Consider the following 15,562-nt stretch of genomic DNA (forward strand, 5'->3'; position numbering starts at 1 on the left):
TAATTTTCTCATGTTAGTAAACAAAATGCTTAGCAGAAAGGGAGTTGCCACCATGAATGTTTGAACCCTGGGTCATATAGTTTACTTAGAGTCTCTTCCAAGGTCCATCAGGGTATTGGGTTCAAAGTAAGGCAAAGGTTAGAATCCCAGTGTGGACTAGCAGTGTTTATTTGAGGTTGATGTAAAAACTTTGCTGGGACTTGCACAAGTTGTAAGAAAAGAGTTAGCGTCATTGACATTGTGGTGAAAGCTCAGCAAAAGCAGCCACCTTTGTAGCTGTAAACAGTCAAGGGCAGGGATTGAATGATAAGCATGAGTGAGGAAGCACAGGCTTTTGCAAAGTCTCCGAGGACATTTACAACAAGAGGAGCAAATACTCTACAGAAGTGACAAGAACAGAGCTCAACGACCACGAAGGGACTCGAACCCTCAATCTTCTGATCCGAAGTCAGACGCCTTATCCATTAGGCCACGCGGTCTCATGCCTCTTTATGAAGAAACCATTTTCCACTGGAAACAGCCACCGCATAGGAAAAGACGCTCAAGGAGCACAAAGGATTTCATTTGTTAGAGCAGGCACATGACATTGCTGTCTAAGGTATTGCAGTGATCCAAAATGGCAGTTTGATGAGTGTTTTCAGAAAAAAAAACATGCCTTGCAGTGTTCATGAAGTCTTCTAGGCTAAGTTTGTGGTTGTCTCTTCTCTGTTAAGTATAGTCATTGTGCCAGCTGCATGGGTACATAGTACACAGCTTGTCAGGATGGCCGAGTGGTCTAAGGCGCCAGACTCAAGAGGCTTCTCTTCCCTTTTCATGGGCCTTCTGGTCTCCGAATGGAGGCGTGGGTTCAAATCCCACTTCTGACAGGGTTTTTTCACTTTGTCCATCATGGCACATTGGTCAGGCCTGCCAAAACAAGCTCTTGGGTCTTTTCATTTACTAGGCTCTTCAAAGGGCCTTCTCAACAGCAACCTCACATGGACTTTTGGAAAATCTCGCAGAAAAGGAACAAGGCCGACTTTTTTCTACAAGCTTTCTAACACACGTTTTACAAACTGACAAATTCCATCCCCTTTGGCACACCTACAGTCATATGGGTTAGCTCATCTTCTCTTCTAGTTCACTTCATCAGGATCAGAAGCTTTGGAGGCAATTTGTTTTGCTAAATCTTAAAAGGTTAGTGTACAGGTAAAGTGACAAATATGTAAGGAGACCGAACTCAGGAGATAGGTTTTGGCAATAACTTACAGGTCTTCCCTGTATGTTCTGACCTTTGGTGAAAGAGGTGGGGTTATTCCCTCTTCTGACAAGACTCATTTGTTGAAATTTCAACGGACCCTTCCTTGAAAAGAGTTCAGGTTGCAAGAAAACCAATTGCAGTGTTCCATTTGCGGTGTGGATCATATCTTTTCAGAGGAAATGACAGACATACTTTCCAAATTTCAGGCAAGAACTCTTCATATAAATTGGGAACCGAGGCAACCTTTTGAAATTGTTGAGCTTGCAACAAGAAGGAATCGCATCGTGCCACTTGACATGCTGTGTCTGCACCTTTGTAAAAGTCTGGCTTACAGCAGAATTGCAGACAAGGATTTCCTAAATCATATAGGAAATTAATTTTCTCATGTTAGTAAACAAAATGCTTAGCAGAAAGGGAGATGCCACCATGAATGTTTGAACCCTGGGTCATATAGTTTACTTAGAGTCTCTTCCAAGGTCCATCAGGGAATTGGGTTCAAACTAAGGCAAAGGTTAGAATCCCAGTGTGGACTAGCAGTGTTTATTTGAGGTTGATGTAAAAACTTTGCTGGGACTTGCACAAGTTGTAAGAAAAGAGTTAGCGTCATTGACATTGTGGTGAAAGCTCAGCAAAAGCAGCCACCTTTGTAGCTGTAAACAGTCAAGGGCAGGGATTGAATGATAAGCATGAGTGAGGAAGCACAGGCTTTTGCAAAGTCTCCGAGGACATTTACAACAAGAGGAGCAAATACTCTACAGAAGTGACAAGAACAGAGCTCAACGACCACAAAGGGACTCGAACCCTCAATCTTCTGATCCGAAGTCAGACACCTTATCTATTAGGCCACACGGTCTCATGCCTCTTTATGAAGAAACCATTTTCCACTGGAAACAGCCACCGCATAGGAAAAGACGCTCAAGGAGCACAAAGGATTTCATTTGTTAGAGCAGGCACATGACATTGCTGTCTAAGGTATTGCAGTGATCCAAAATGGCAGTTTGATGAGTGTTTTCAGAAAAAAAAAACATGCCTTGCAGTGTTCATGAAGTTTTCTAGGCTAAGTTTGTGGTTGTCTCTTCTCTGTTAAGTATAGTCATTGTGCCAGCTGCATGGGTACATAGTACACCGCTTGTCAGGATGGCCGAGTGGTCTAAGGCGCCAGACTCAAGAGGCTTCGCTTCCCTTCTCATGGGCCTTCTGGTCTCCGAATGGAGGTGTGGGTTCAAATTCTACTTCTGACAGAGCTTTTTCACTTTGTCCATCATGGCACATTGGTCAGGCCTGCCAAAACAAGCTCTTGGGTCTTTTCATTTACTAGGCTCTTCAAAGGGCCTTCTCAACAGCAACCTCACATGGACTTTTGGAAAATCTCGCAGAAAAGGAACAAGGCCGACTTTTTTCTACAAGCTTTCTAACACACGTTTTACAAACTGACAAATTCCATCCCCTTTGGCACACCTACAGTCATATGGGTTAGCTCATCTTCTCTTCTAGTTCACTTCATCAGGATCAGAAGCTTTGGAGGCAATTTGTTTTGCTAAATCTTAAAAGGTTAGTGTACAGGTAAAGTGACAAATATGTAAGGAGACCGAACTCAGGAGATAGGTTTTGGCAATAACTTACAGGTCTTCCCTGTATGTTCTGACCTTTGGTGAAAGAGGTGGGGTTATTCCCTCTTCTGACAAGACTCATTTGTTGAAATTTCAACGGACCCTTCCTTGAAAAGAGTTCAGGTTGCAAGAAAACCAATTGCAGTGTTCCATTTGCGGTGTGGATCATATCTTTTCAGAGGAAATGACAGACATACTTTCCAAATTTCAGGCAAGAACTCTTCATATAAATTGGGAACCGAGGCAACCTTTTGAAATTGTTGAGCTTGCAACAAGAAGGAATCGCATCGTGCCACTTGACATGCTGTGTCTGCACCTTTGTAAAAGTCTGGCTTACAGCAGAATTGCAGACAAGGATTTCCTAAATCATATAGGAAATTCATTTTCTCATGTTAGTAAACAAAATGCTTAGCAGAAAGGGAGATGCCACCATGAATGTTTGAACCCTGGGTCATATAGTTTACTTAGAGTCTCTTCCCAGGTCCATCAGGGTATTGGGTTCAAAGTAAGGCAAAGGTTAGAATCCCAGTGTGGACTAGCAGTGTTTATTTGAGGTTGATGTAAAAACTTTGCTGGGACTTGCACAAGTTGTAAGAAAAGAGTTAGCGTCATTGACATTGTGGTGAAAGCTCAGCAAAAGCAGCCACCTTTGTAGCTGTAAACAGTCAAGGGCAGGGATTGAATGATAAGCATGAGTGAGGAAGCACAGGCTTTTGCAAAGTCTCCGAGGACATTTACAACAAGAGGAGCAAATACTCTACAGAAGTGACAAGAACAGAGCTCAACGCCCACGAAGGGACTCGAACCCTCAATCTTCTGATCCGAAGTCAGACGCCTTATCCATTAGGCCACGTGGTCTCATGCCTCTTTATGAAGAAACCATTTTCCACTGGAAACAGCCACCGCATAGGAAAAGACGCTCAAGGAGCACAAAGGATTTCATTTGTTAGAGCAGGCACATGACATTGCTGTCTAAGGTATTGCAGTGATCCAAAATGGCAGTTTGATGAGTGTTTTCAGAGAAAAAAACATGCCTTGCAGTGTTCATGAAGTCTTCTAGGCTAAGTTTGTGGTTGTCTCTTCTCTGTTAAGTATAGTCATTGTGCCAGCTGCATGGGTACATAGTACACCGCTTGTCAGGATGGCCGAGTGGTCTAAGGCGCCAGACTCAAGAGGCTTCTCTTCCCTTCTCATGGGCCTTCTGGTCTCCGAATGGAGGCGTGGGTTCAAATCCCACTTCTGACAGAGCTTTTCACTTTGTCCATCATGGCACATTGGTCAGGCCTGCCAAAACAAGCTCTTGGGTCTTTTCATTTACTAGGCTCTTCAAAGGGCCTTCTCAACAGCAACCTCACATGGACTTTTGGAAAATCTCGCAGAAAAGGAACAAGGCCGACTTTTTTCTACAAGCTTTCTAACACACGTTTTACAAACTGACAAATTCCATCCCCTTTGGCACACCTACAGTCATATGGGTTAGCTCATCTTCTCTTCTAGTTCACTTCATCAGGATCAGAAGCTTTGGAGGCAATTTGTTTTGCTAAATCTTAAAAGGTTAGTGTACAGGTAAAGTGACAAATATGTAAGGAGACCGAACTCAGGAGATAGGTTTTGGCAATAACTTACAGGTCTTCCCTGTATGTTCTGACCTTTGGTGAAAGAGGTGGGGTTATTCCCTCTTCTGACAAGACTCATTTGTTGAAATTTCAACGGACCCTTCCTTGAAAAGAGTTCAGGTTGCAAGAAAACCAATTGCAGTGTTCCATTTGCGGTGTAGATCATATCTTTTCAGAGGAAATGACAGACATACTTTCCAAATTTCAGGCAAGAACTCTTCATATAAATTGGGAACCGAGGCAACCTTTTGAAATTGTTGAGCTTGCAACAAGAAGGAATCGCATCGTGCCACTTGACATGCTGTGTCTGCACCTTTGTAAAAGTCTGGCTTACAGCAGAATTGCAGACAAGGATTTCCTAAATCATATAGGAAATTAATTTTCTCATGTTAGTAAACAAAATGCTTAGCAGAAAGGGAGATGCCACCATGAATGTTTGAACCCTGGGTCATATAGTTTACTTAGAGTCTCTTGCAAGGTCCATCAGGGTATTGGGTTCAAAGTAAGGCAAAGGTTAGAATCCCAGTGTGGACTAGCAGTGTTTATTTGAGGTTGATGTAAAAACTTTGCTGGGACTTGCACAAGTTGTAAGAAAAGAGTTAGCGTCATTGACATTTTGGTGAAAGCTCAGCAAAAGCAGCCACCTTTGTAGCTGTAAACAGTCAAGGGCAGGGATTGAATGATAAGCATGAGTGAGGAAGCACAGGCTTTTGCAAAGTCTCCGAGGACATTTACAACAAGAGGAGCAAATACTCTACAGAAGTGACAAGAACAGAGCTCAACAACCACAAAGGGACTCGAACCCTCAATCTTCTGATCCGAAGTCAGACGCCTTATCCATTAGGCCACGCGGTCTCATGCCTCTTTATGAAGAAACCATTTTCCACTGGAAACAGCCACCGCATAGGAAAAGACGCTCAAGGAGCACAAAGGATTTCATTTGTTAGAGCAGGCACATGACATTGCTGTCTAAGGTATTGCAGTGATCCAAAATGGCAGTTTGATGAGTGTTTTCAGAGAAAAAAACATGCCTTGCAGTGTTCATGAAGTCTTCTAGGCTAAGTTTGTGGTTGTCTCTTCTCTGTTAAGTATAGTCATTGTGCCAGCTGCATGGGTACATAGTGCACCGCTTGTCAGGATGGCCGAGTGGTCTAAGGCGCCAGACTCTTCCCTTCTCATGGGCCTTCTGTTCTCCGAATGGAGGCGTGGGTTCAAATCCCACTTCTGACAGAGCTTTTTCACTTTGTCCATCATGGCACATTGGTCAGGCCTGCCAAAACAAGCTCTTGGGTGTTTTCATTTACTAGGCTCTTCAAAGGGCCTTCTCAACAGCAACCTCACATGGACTTTTGGAAAATCTCGCAGAAAAGGAACAAGGCCGACTTTTTTCTACAAGCTTTCTAACACACGTTTTACAAACTGACAAATTCCATCCCCTTTGGCACACCTACAGTCATATGGGTTAGCTCATCTTCTCTTCTAGTTCACTTCATCAGGATCAGAAGCTTTGGAGGCAATTTGTTTTGCTAAATCTTAAAAGGTTAGTGTACTGGTAAAGTGACAAATATGTAAGGAGACCGAACTCAGGAGATAGGTTTTGGCAATAACTTACAGGTCTTCCCTGTATGTTCTGACCTTTGGTGAAAGAGGTGGGGTTATTCCCTCTTCTGACAAGACTCATTTGTTGAAATTTCAACGGACCCTTCCTTGAAAAGAGTTCAGGTTGCAAGAAAACCAATTGCAGTGTTCCATTTGCGGTGTGGATCATATCTTTTCAGAGGAAATGACAGACATACTTTCCAAATTTCAGGCAAGAACTCTTCATATAAATTGGGAACCGAGGCAACCTTTTGAAATTGTTGAGCTTGCAACAAGAAGAAATCGCATCGTGCCACTTGACATGCTGTGTCTGCACCTTTGTAAAAGTCTGGCTTACAGCAGAATTGCAGACAAGGATTTCCTAAATCATATAGGAAATTAATTTTCTCATGTTAGTAAACAAAATGCTTAGCAGAAAGGGAGATGCCACCATGAATGTTTGAACCCTGGGTCATATAGTTTACTTAGAGTCTCTTGCAAGGTCCATCAGGGTATTGGGTTCAAAGTAAGGCAAAGGTTAGAATCCCAGTGTGGACTAGCAGTGTTTATTTGAGGTTGATGTAAAAACTTTGCTGGGACTTGCACAAGTTGTAAGAAAAGAGTTAGCGTCATTGACATTGTGGTGAAAGCTCAGCAAAAGCAGCCACCTTTGTAGCCGTAAACAGTCAAGGGCAGGGATTGAATGATAAGCATGAGTGAGGAAGCACAGGCTTTTGCAAAGTCTCCGAGGACATTTACAACAAGAGGAGCAAATACTCTACAGAAGTGACAAGAACAGAGCTCAACGACCACGAAGGGACTTGAACCCTCAATCTTCTGATCCGAAGTCAGACGCCTAATCCATTAGGCCACGCGGTCTCATGCCTCTTTATGAAGAAACCATTTTCCACTGGAAACAGCCACCGCATAGGAAAAGACGCTCAAGGAGCACAAAGGATTTCATTTGTTAGAGCAGGCACATGACATTGCTGTCTAAGGTATTGCAGTGATCCAAAATGGCAGTTTGATGAGTGTTTTCAGAGAAAAAAACATGCCTTGCAGTGTTCATGAAGTCTTCTAGGCTAAGTTTGTGGTTGTCTCTTCTCTGTTAAGTATAGTCATTGTGCCAGCTGCATGGGTACATAGTACACCGCTTGTCAGGATGGCCGAGTGGTCTAAGGCGCCAGACTCAAGAGGCTTCTCTTCCCTTCTCATGGGCCTTCTGGTCTCCGAATGGAGGCGTGGGTTCAAATCCCACTTCTGACAGAGCTTTTCACTTTGTCCATCATGGCACATTGGTCAGGCCTGCCAAAACAAGCTCTTGGGTCTTTTCATTTACTAGGCTCTTCAAAGGGCCTTCTCAACAGCAACCTCACATGGACTTTTTGAAAATCTCGCAGAAAAGGAACAAGGCCGACTTTTTTCTACAAGCTTTCTAACACACGTTTTACAAACTGACAAATTCCATCCCCTTTGGCACACCTACAGTCATATGGGTTAGCTCATCTTCTCTTCTAGTTCACTTCATCAGGATCAGAAGCTTTGGAGGCAATTTGTTTTGCTAAATCTTAAAAGGTTAGTGTACAGGTAAAGTGACAAATATGTAAGGAGACCGAACTCAGGAGATAGGTTTTGGCAATAACTTACAGGTCTTCCCTGTATGTTCTGACCTTTGGTGAAAGAGGTGGGGTTATTCCCTCTTCTGACAAGACTCATTTGTTGAAATTTCAACGGACCCTTCCTTGAAAAGAGTTCAGGTTGCAAGAAAACCAATTGCAGTGTTCCATTTGCGGTGTGGATCATATCTTTTCAGAGGAAATGACAGACATACTTTCCAAATTTCAGGCAAGAACTCTTCATATAAATTGGGAACCGAGGCAACCTTTTGAAATTGTTGAGCTTGCAACAAGAAGGAATCGCATCGTGCCACTTGACATGCTGTGTCTGCACCTTTGTAAAAGTCTGGCTTACAGCAGAATTGCAGACAAGGATTTCCTAAATCATATAGGAAATTAATTTTCTCATGTTAGTAAACAAAATGCTTAGCAGAAAGGGAGATGCCACCATGAATGTTTGAACCCTGGGTCATATAGTTTACTTAGAGTCTCTTCCCAGGTCTATCAGGGTATTGGGTTCAAAGTAAGGCAAAGGTTAGAATCCCAGTGTGGACTAGCAGTGTTTATTTGAGGTTGATGTAAAAACTTTGCTGGGACTTGCACAAGTTGTAAGAAAAGAGTTAGCGTCATTGACATTGTGGTGAAAGCTCAGCAAAAGCAGCCACCTTTGTAGCTGTAAACAGTCAAGGGCAGGGATTGAATGATAAGCATGAGTGAGGAAGCACAGGCTTTAGCAAAGTCTCCGAGGACATTTACAACAAGAGGAGCAAATACTCTACAGAAGTGACAAGAACAGAGCTCAACGACCACGAAGGGACTCGAACCCTCAATCTTCTGATCCGAAGTCAGACACCTTATCCATTAGGCCACGCGGTCTCATGCCTCTTTATGAAGAAACCATTTTCCACTGGAAACAGCCACCGCATAGGAAAAGACGCTCAAGGAGCACAAAGGATTTCATTTGTTAGAGCAGGCACATGACATTGCTGTCTAAGGTATTGCAGTGATCCAAAATGGCAGTTTGATGAGTGTTTTCAGAGAAAAAAACATGCCTTGCAGTGTTCATGAAGTCTTCTAGGCTAAGTTTGTGGTTGTCTCTTCTCTGTTAAGTATAGTCATTGTGCCAGCTGCATGGGTACATAGTACACCGCTTGTCAGGATGGCCGAGTGGTCTAAGGCGCCAGACTCAAGAGGCTTCTCTTCCCTTCTCATGGGCCTTCTGGTCTCCGAATGGAGGCGTGGGTTCAAATCCCACTTCTGACAGAGCTTTTCACTTTGTCCATCATGGCACATTGGTCAGGCCTGCCAAAACAAGCTCTTGGGTCTTTTCATTTACTAGGCTCTTCAAAGGGCCTTCTCAACAGCAACCTCACATGGACTTTTGGAAAATCTCGCAGAAAAGGAACAAGGCCGACTTTTTTCTACAAGCTTTCTAACACACGTTTTACAAACTGACAAATTCCATCCCCTTTGGCACACCTACAGTCATATGGGTTAGCTCATCTTCTCTTCTAGTTCACTTCATCAGGATCAGAAGCTTTGGAGGCAATTTGTTTTGCTAAATCTTAAAAGGTTAGTGTACAGGTAAAGTGACAAATATGTAAGGAGACCGAACTCAGGAGATAGGTTTTGGCAATAACTTACAGGTCTTCCCTGTATGTTCTGACCTTTGGTGAAAGAGGTGGGGTTATTCCCTCTTCTGACAAGACTCATTTGTTGAAATTTCAACGGACCCTTCCTTGAAAAGAGTTCAGGTTGCAAGAAAACCAATTGCAGTGTTCCATTTGCGGTGTGGATCATATCTTTTCAGAGGAAATGACAGACATACTTTCCAAATTTCAGGCAAGAACTCTTCATATAAATTGGGAACCGAGGCAACCTTTTGAAATTGTTGAGCTTGCAACAAGAAGGAATCGCATCGTGCCACTTGACATGCTGTGTCTGCACCTTTGTAAAAGTCTGGCTTACAGCAGAATTGCAGACAAGGATTTCCTAAATCATATAGGAAATTAATTTTCTCATGTTAGTAAACAAAATGCTTAGCAGAAAGGGAGATGCCACCATGAATGTTTGAACCCTGGGTCATATAGTTTACTTAGAGTCTCTTCCAAGGTCCATCAGGGTATTGGGTTCAAAGTAAGGCAAAGGTTAGAATCCCAGTGTGGACTAGCAGTGTTTATTTGAGGTTGATGTAAAAACTTTGCTGGGACTTGCACAAGTTGTAAGAAAAGAGTTAGCGTCATTGACATTGTGGTGAAAGCTCAGCAAAAGTAGCCACCTTTGTAGCTGTAAACAGTCAAGGGCAGGGATTGAATGATAAGCATGAGTGAGGAAGCACAGGCTTTTGCAAAGTCTCCGAGGACATTTACAACAAGAGGAGCAAATACTCTACAGAAGTGACAAGAACAGAACTCAACGACCACGAAGGGACTCGAACCCTCAATCTTCTGATCCGAAGTCAGACGCCTTATCCATTAGGCCACGCGGTCTCATGCCTCTTTATGAAGAAACCATTTTCCACTGGAAACAGCCACCGCATAGGAAAAGACGCTCAAGGAGCACAAAGGATTTCATTTGTTAGAGCAGGCACATGACATTGCTGTCTAAGGTATTGCAGTGATCCAAAATGGCAGTTTGATGAGTGTTTTCAGAGAAAAAAACATGCCTTGCAGTGTTCATGAAGTCTTCTAGGCTAAGTTTGTGGTTGTCTCTTCTCTGTTAAGTATAGTCATTGTGCCAGCTGCATGGGTACATAGTGCACCGCTTGTCAGGATGGCCGAGTGGTCTAAGGCGCCAGACTCAAGAGGCTTCTCTTCCCTTCTCATGGGCCATCTGGTCTCCGAATGGAGGCGTGGGTTCAAATCCCACTTCTGACAGAGCTTTTTCACTTTGTCCATCATGGCACATTGGTCAGGCCTGCCAAAACAAGCTCTTGGGTCTTTTCATTTACTAGGCTCTTCAAAGGGCCTTCTCAACAGCAACCTCACATGGACTTTTGGAAAATCTCGCAGAAAAGGAACAAGGCCGACTTTTTTCTACAAGCTTTCTAACACACGTTTTACAAACTGACAAATTCCATCCCCTTTGGCACACCTACAGTCATATGGGCAGGGCCGGGCCGAGGCATAGGCTGGAGAGGCTCCAGCCTCAGGGCGCAGTGTAGGAGGGGGCGCACAATTCATTCAGCTGTCATTCCTAATTGTGTTTGAAGCAGAAAGAAATAAGAAAAGGGGATACATAGCAGTGACTGCAAGCCAGATAACTAGATATTAAGGTGTTGGGGAGGTTGTGGGCCCTGTGGCACCTCTTAGTCTAATAGCAATCAGTGTGTGACGGCTGGGGTGGCAGGGATGGAGGGGCGCACTTTGGTGTCTCAGCCTTGGGTGCTGGAGGACCTTGTCCCGGCTCTGCATATGGGTTAGCTCATCTTCTCTTCTAGTTCACTTCATCAGGATCAGAAGCTTTGGAGGCAATTTGTTTTGCTAAATCTTAAAAGGTTAGTGTACAGGTAAAGTGACAAATATGTAAGGAGACCGAACTCAGGAGATAGGTTTTGGCAATAACTTACAGGTCTTCCCTGTATGTTCTGACCTTTGGTGAAAGAGGTGGGGTTATTCCCTCTTCTGACAAGACTCATTTGTTGAAATTTCAACGGACCCTTCCTTGAAAAGAGTTCAGGTTGCAAGAAAACCAATTGCAGTGTTCCATTTGCGGTGTGGATCATATCTTTTCAGAGGAAATGACAGACATACTTTCCAAATTTCAGGCAAGAACTCTTCATATAAATTGTGAACCGAGGCAACCTTTTGAAATTGTTGAGCTTGCAACAAGAAGGAATCGCATCGTGCCACTTGACATGCTGTGTCTGCACCTTTGTAAAAGTCTGGCTTACAGTAGAATTGCAGACAAGGATTTCCTAAATCATATAGGAAATTAATTTTCTCATGTTAGTAAACAAAATGCTTAGCAGAAAGGGAGTTGCCACCATGAATGTTTGAACCCTGGGTCATATAGTTTACTTAGAGTCTCTTCCAAGGTCCATCAGGGTATTGGGTTCAAAGTAAGGCAAAGGTTAGAATCCCAGTGTGGACTAGCAGTGTTTATTTGAGGTTGATGTAAAAACTTTGCTGGGACTTGCACAAGTTGTAAGAAAAGAGTTAGCGTCATTGACATTGTGGTGAAAGCTCAGCAAAAGCAGCCACCTTTGTAGCTGTAAACAGTCAAGGGCAGGGATTGAATGATAAGCATGAGTGAGGAAGCACAGGCTTTTGCAAAGTCTCCGAGGACATTTACAACAAGAGGAGCAAATACTCTACAGAAGTGACAAGAACAGAACTCAACAACCAGGAAGGGACTCGAACCCTCAACCTTCTGATCCAAAGTCAGACGCCTTAACCATTAGGCCACGCGGTCTCATGCCTCTTTATGAAGAAACCATTTTCCACTGGAAACAGCCACCGCATAGGAAAAGACGCTCAAGGAGCACAAAGGATTTCATTTGTTAGAGCAGGCACATGACATTGCTGTCTAAGGTATTGCAGTGATCCAAAATGGCAGTTTGATGAGTGTTTTCAGAGAAAAAAACATGCCTTGCAGTGTTCATGAAGTCTTCTAGGCTAAGTTTGTGGTTGTCTCTTCTCTGTTAAGTATAGTCATTGTGCCAGCTGCATGGGTACATAGTGCGACGCTTGTCAGGATGGCCGAGTGGTCTAAGGCACCAGACTCAAGAGGCTTCTCTTCCCTTCTCATGGGCCTTCTGGTCTCCGAATGGAGGCGTGGGTTCAAATCCCACTTCTGACAGAGCTTTTTCACTTTGTCCATCATGGCACATTGGTCAGGCCTGCCAAAACAAGCTCTTGGGTCTTTTCATTTACTAGGCTCTTCAAAGGGCCTTCTCAACAGCAACCTCACATGGACTTTTGGAAAATCTCGCAGAAAAGGAACAAGGCCGACTTTTTTCTACAAGCTTTCTAACACACGTTTTACAAACTGACAAATTCCATCCCCTTTGGCACACCTACAGTCATATGGGTTAGCTCATCTTCTCTTCTAGTTCACTTCATCAGGATCAGAAGCTTTGGAGGCAATATGTTTTGCTAAATCTTAAAAGGTTAGTGTACAGGTAAAGTGACAAATATGTAAGGAGACCGAACTCAGGAGATAGGTTTTGGCAATAACTTACAGGTCTTCCCTGTATGTTCTGACCTTTGGTGAAAGAGGTGGGGTTATTCCCTCTTCTGACAAGACTCATTTGTTGAAATTTCAACGGACCCTTCCTTGAAAAGAGTTCAGGTTGCAAGAAAACCAATTGCAGTGTTCCATTTGCGGTGTGGATCATATCTTTTCAGAGGAAATGACAGACATACTTTCCAAATTTCAGGCAAGAACTCTTCATATAAATTGGGAACCGAGGCAACCTTTTGAAATTGTTGAGCTTGCAACAAGAAGGAATCGCATCGTGCCACTTGACATGCTGTGTCTGCACCTTTGTAAAAGTCTGGCTTACAGCAGAATTGCAGACAAGGATTTCCTAAATCATATAGGAAATTAATTTTCTCATGTTAGTAAACAAATTGCTTAGCAGAAAGGGAGATGCCACCATGAATGTTTGAACCCTGGGTCATATAGTTTACTTAGAGTCTCTTCCCAGGTCTATCAGGGTATTGGGTTCAAAGTAAGGCAAAGGTTAGAATCCCAGTGTGGACTAGCAGTGTTTATTTGAGGTTGATGTAAAAACTTTGCTGGGACTTGCACAAGTTGTAAGAAAAGAGTTAGCGTCATTGACATTGTGGTGAAAGCTCAGCAAAAGCAGCCACCTTTGTAGCTGTAAACAGTCAAGGGCAGGGATTGAATGATAAGCATGAGTGAGGAAGCACAGGCTTTTGCAAAGTCTCCGAGGACATTTACAACAAGAGGAGCAAATACTCTACAGAAGTGACAAGAACAGAGCTCAACGACCACGAAGGGACTCAAACCCTCAATCTTCTGATCCGAAGTCAGACGCCTTATCCATTAGGCCACGCGGTCTCATGCCTCTTTATGAAGAAACCATTTTCCACTGGAAACAGCCACCGCATAGGAAAAGACGCTCAAGGAGCACAAAGGATTTCATTTGTTAGAGCAGGCACATGACATTGCTGTCTAAGGTATTGCAGTGATCCAAAATGGCAGTTTGATGAGTGTTTTCAGAGAAAAAAACATGCCTTGCAGTGTTCATGAAGTCTTCTAGGCTAAGTTTGTGGTTGTCTCTTCTCTGTTAAGTATAGTCATTGTGCCAGCTGCATGGGTACATAGTACACAGCTTGTCAGGATGGCCGAGTGGTCTAAGGCGCCAGACTCAAGAGGCTTCTCTTCCCTTCTCATGGGCCTTCTGGTCTCCGAATGGAGGCGTGGGTTCAAATCCCACTTCTGACAGAGCTTTTCACTTTGTCCATCATGGCACATTGGTCAGGCCTGCCAAAACAAGCTCTTGGGTCTTTTCATTTACTAGGCTCTTCAAAGGGCCTTCTCAACAGCAACCTCACATGGACTTTTTGAAAATCTCGCAGAAAAGGAACAAGGCCGACTTTTTTCTACAAGCTTTCTAACACACGTTTTACAAACTGACAAATTCCATCCCCTTTGGCACACCTACAGTCATATGGGTTAGCTCATCTTCTCTTCTAGTTCACTTCATCAGGATCAGAAGCTTTGGAGGCAATTTGTTTTGCTAAATCTTAAAAGGTTAGTGTACAGGTAAAGTGACAAATATGTAAGGAGACCGAACTCAGGAGATAGGTTTTGGCAATAACTTACAGGTCTTCCCTGTATGTTCTGACCTTTGGTGAAAGAGGTGGGGTTATTCCCTCTTCTGACAAGACTCATTTGTTGAAATTTCAACGGACCCTTCCTTGAAAAGAGTTCAGGTTGCAAGAAAACCAATTGCAGTGTTCCATTTGCGGTGTGGATCATATCTTTTCAGAGGAAATGACAGACATACTTTCCAAATTTCAGGCAAGAACTCTTCATATAAATTGGGAACCGAGGCAACCTTTTGAAATTGTTGAGCTTGCAACAAGAAGGAATCGCATCGTGCCACTTGACATGCTGTGTCTGCACCTTTGTAAAAGTCTGGCTTACAGCAGAATTGCAGACAAGGATTTCCTAAATCATATAGGAAATTAATTTTCTCATGTTAGTAAACAAAATGCTTAGCAGAAAGGGAGATGCCACCATGAATGTTTGAACCCTGGGTCATATAGTTTACTTAGAGTCTCTTCCAAGGTCCATCAGGGAATTGGGTTCAAACTAAGGCAAAGGTTAGAATCCCAGTGTGGACTAGCAGTGTTTATTTGAGGTTGATGTAAAAACTTTGCTGGGACTTGCACAAGTTGTAAGAAAAGAGTTAGCGTCATTGACATTGTGGTGAAAGCTCAGCAAAAGCAGCCACCTTTGTAGCTGTAAACAGTCAAGGGCAGGGATTGAATGATAAGCATGAGTGAGGAAGCACAGGCTTTTGCAAAGTCTCCGAGGACATTTACAACAAGAGGAGCAAATACTCTACAGAAGTGACAAGAACAGAGCTCAACGACCACAAAGGGACTCGAACCCTCAATCTTCTGATCCGAAGTCAGACACCTTATCTATTAGGCCACACGGTCTCATGCCTCTTTATGAAGAAACCATTTTCCACTGGAAACAGCCACCGCATAGGAAAAGACGCTCAAGGAGCACAAAGGATTTCATTTGTTAGAGCAGGCACATGACATTGCTGTCTAAGGTATTGCAGTGATCCAAAATGGCAGTTTGATGAGTGTTTTCAGAAAAAAAAACATGCCTTGCAGTGTTCATGAAGTCTTCTAGGCTAAGTTTGTGGTTGTCTCTTCTCTGTTAAGTATAGTCATTGTGCCAGCTGCATGGGTA

The 15,562-nt window shown here is 43.3% G+C and overlaps 16 non-coding genes across 16 annotated transcripts; 8 read left to right on the plus strand and 8 right to left on the minus strand.

Moving 5' to 3' along the window:
• Positions 1-406: 406 nt before the first annotated feature.
• TRNAR-UCG (transfer RNA arginine (anticodon UCG)) lies at positions 407-479 on the minus strand. The gene has a single exon. It is a non-coding gene; the product is annotated as a tRNA-Arg (tRNA).
• A 277-nt stretch (positions 480-756) lies between these two features.
• On the plus strand, positions 757-866 carry TRNAL-CAA (transfer RNA leucine (anticodon CAA)). Its single transcript has 2 exons — positions 757-794; positions 821-866. It is a non-coding gene; the product is annotated as a tRNA-Leu (tRNA).
• Positions 867-2,371: 1,505 nt separating this feature from the next.
• On the plus strand, positions 2,372-2,481 carry TRNAL-CAA (transfer RNA leucine (anticodon CAA)). The gene is made up of 2 exons: positions 2,372-2,409; positions 2,436-2,481. It is a non-coding gene; the product is annotated as a tRNA-Leu (tRNA).
• Positions 2,482-3,635: 1,154 nt separating this feature from the next.
• On the minus strand, positions 3,636-3,708 carry TRNAR-UCG (transfer RNA arginine (anticodon UCG)). The gene has a single exon. It is a non-coding gene; the product is annotated as a tRNA-Arg (tRNA).
• Positions 3,709-3,985: 277 nt separating this feature from the next.
• TRNAL-CAA (transfer RNA leucine (anticodon CAA)) lies at positions 3,986-4,095 on the plus strand. The gene is made up of 2 exons: positions 3,986-4,023; positions 4,050-4,095. It is a non-coding gene; the product is annotated as a tRNA-Leu (tRNA).
• Positions 4,096-5,248: 1,153 nt separating this feature from the next.
• On the minus strand, positions 5,249-5,321 carry TRNAR-UCG (transfer RNA arginine (anticodon UCG)). The gene has a single exon. It is a non-coding gene; the product is annotated as a tRNA-Arg (tRNA).
• A 1,529-nt stretch (positions 5,322-6,850) lies between these two features.
• TRNAR-UCG (transfer RNA arginine (anticodon UCG)) lies at positions 6,851-6,923 on the minus strand. The gene has a single exon. It is a non-coding gene; the product is annotated as a tRNA-Arg (tRNA).
• Positions 6,924-7,200: 277 nt separating this feature from the next.
• Positions 7,201-7,310, plus strand: TRNAL-CAA (transfer RNA leucine (anticodon CAA)). Its single transcript has 2 exons — positions 7,201-7,238; positions 7,265-7,310. It is a non-coding gene; the product is annotated as a tRNA-Leu (tRNA).
• Positions 7,311-8,463: 1,153 nt separating this feature from the next.
• On the minus strand, positions 8,464-8,536 carry TRNAR-UCG (transfer RNA arginine (anticodon UCG)). The gene has a single exon. It is a non-coding gene; the product is annotated as a tRNA-Arg (tRNA).
• A 277-nt stretch (positions 8,537-8,813) lies between these two features.
• Positions 8,814-8,923, plus strand: TRNAL-CAA (transfer RNA leucine (anticodon CAA)). The gene is made up of 2 exons: positions 8,814-8,851; positions 8,878-8,923. It is a non-coding gene; the product is annotated as a tRNA-Leu (tRNA).
• A 1,153-nt stretch (positions 8,924-10,076) lies between these two features.
• On the minus strand, positions 10,077-10,149 carry TRNAR-UCG (transfer RNA arginine (anticodon UCG)). The gene has a single exon. It is a non-coding gene; the product is annotated as a tRNA-Arg (tRNA).
• A 277-nt stretch (positions 10,150-10,426) lies between these two features.
• On the plus strand, positions 10,427-10,536 carry TRNAL-CAA (transfer RNA leucine (anticodon CAA)). Its single transcript has 2 exons — positions 10,427-10,464; positions 10,491-10,536. It is a non-coding gene; the product is annotated as a tRNA-Leu (tRNA).
• Positions 10,537-12,000: 1,464 nt separating this feature from the next.
• TRNAQ-UUG (transfer RNA glutamine (anticodon UUG)) lies at positions 12,001-12,073 on the minus strand. The gene has a single exon. It is a non-coding gene; the product is annotated as a tRNA-Gln (tRNA).
• A 277-nt stretch (positions 12,074-12,350) lies between these two features.
• Positions 12,351-12,460, plus strand: TRNAL-CAA (transfer RNA leucine (anticodon CAA)). Its single transcript has 2 exons — positions 12,351-12,388; positions 12,415-12,460. It is a non-coding gene; the product is annotated as a tRNA-Leu (tRNA).
• A 1,154-nt stretch (positions 12,461-13,614) lies between these two features.
• On the minus strand, positions 13,615-13,687 carry TRNAR-UCG (transfer RNA arginine (anticodon UCG)). The gene has a single exon. It is a non-coding gene; the product is annotated as a tRNA-Arg (tRNA).
• A 277-nt stretch (positions 13,688-13,964) lies between these two features.
• On the plus strand, positions 13,965-14,074 carry TRNAL-CAA (transfer RNA leucine (anticodon CAA)). Its single transcript has 2 exons — positions 13,965-14,002; positions 14,029-14,074. It is a non-coding gene; the product is annotated as a tRNA-Leu (tRNA).
• Positions 14,075-15,562: the final 1,488 nt, after the last annotated feature.

Source organism: Hyperolius riggenbachi, chromosome 8 (genome assembly GCF_040937935.1).
Source record: "Hyperolius riggenbachi isolate aHypRig1 chromosome 8, aHypRig1.pri, whole genome shotgun sequence".
NCBI lineage: Eukaryota > Metazoa > Chordata > Amphibia > Anura > Hyperoliidae > Hyperolius > Hyperolius riggenbachi.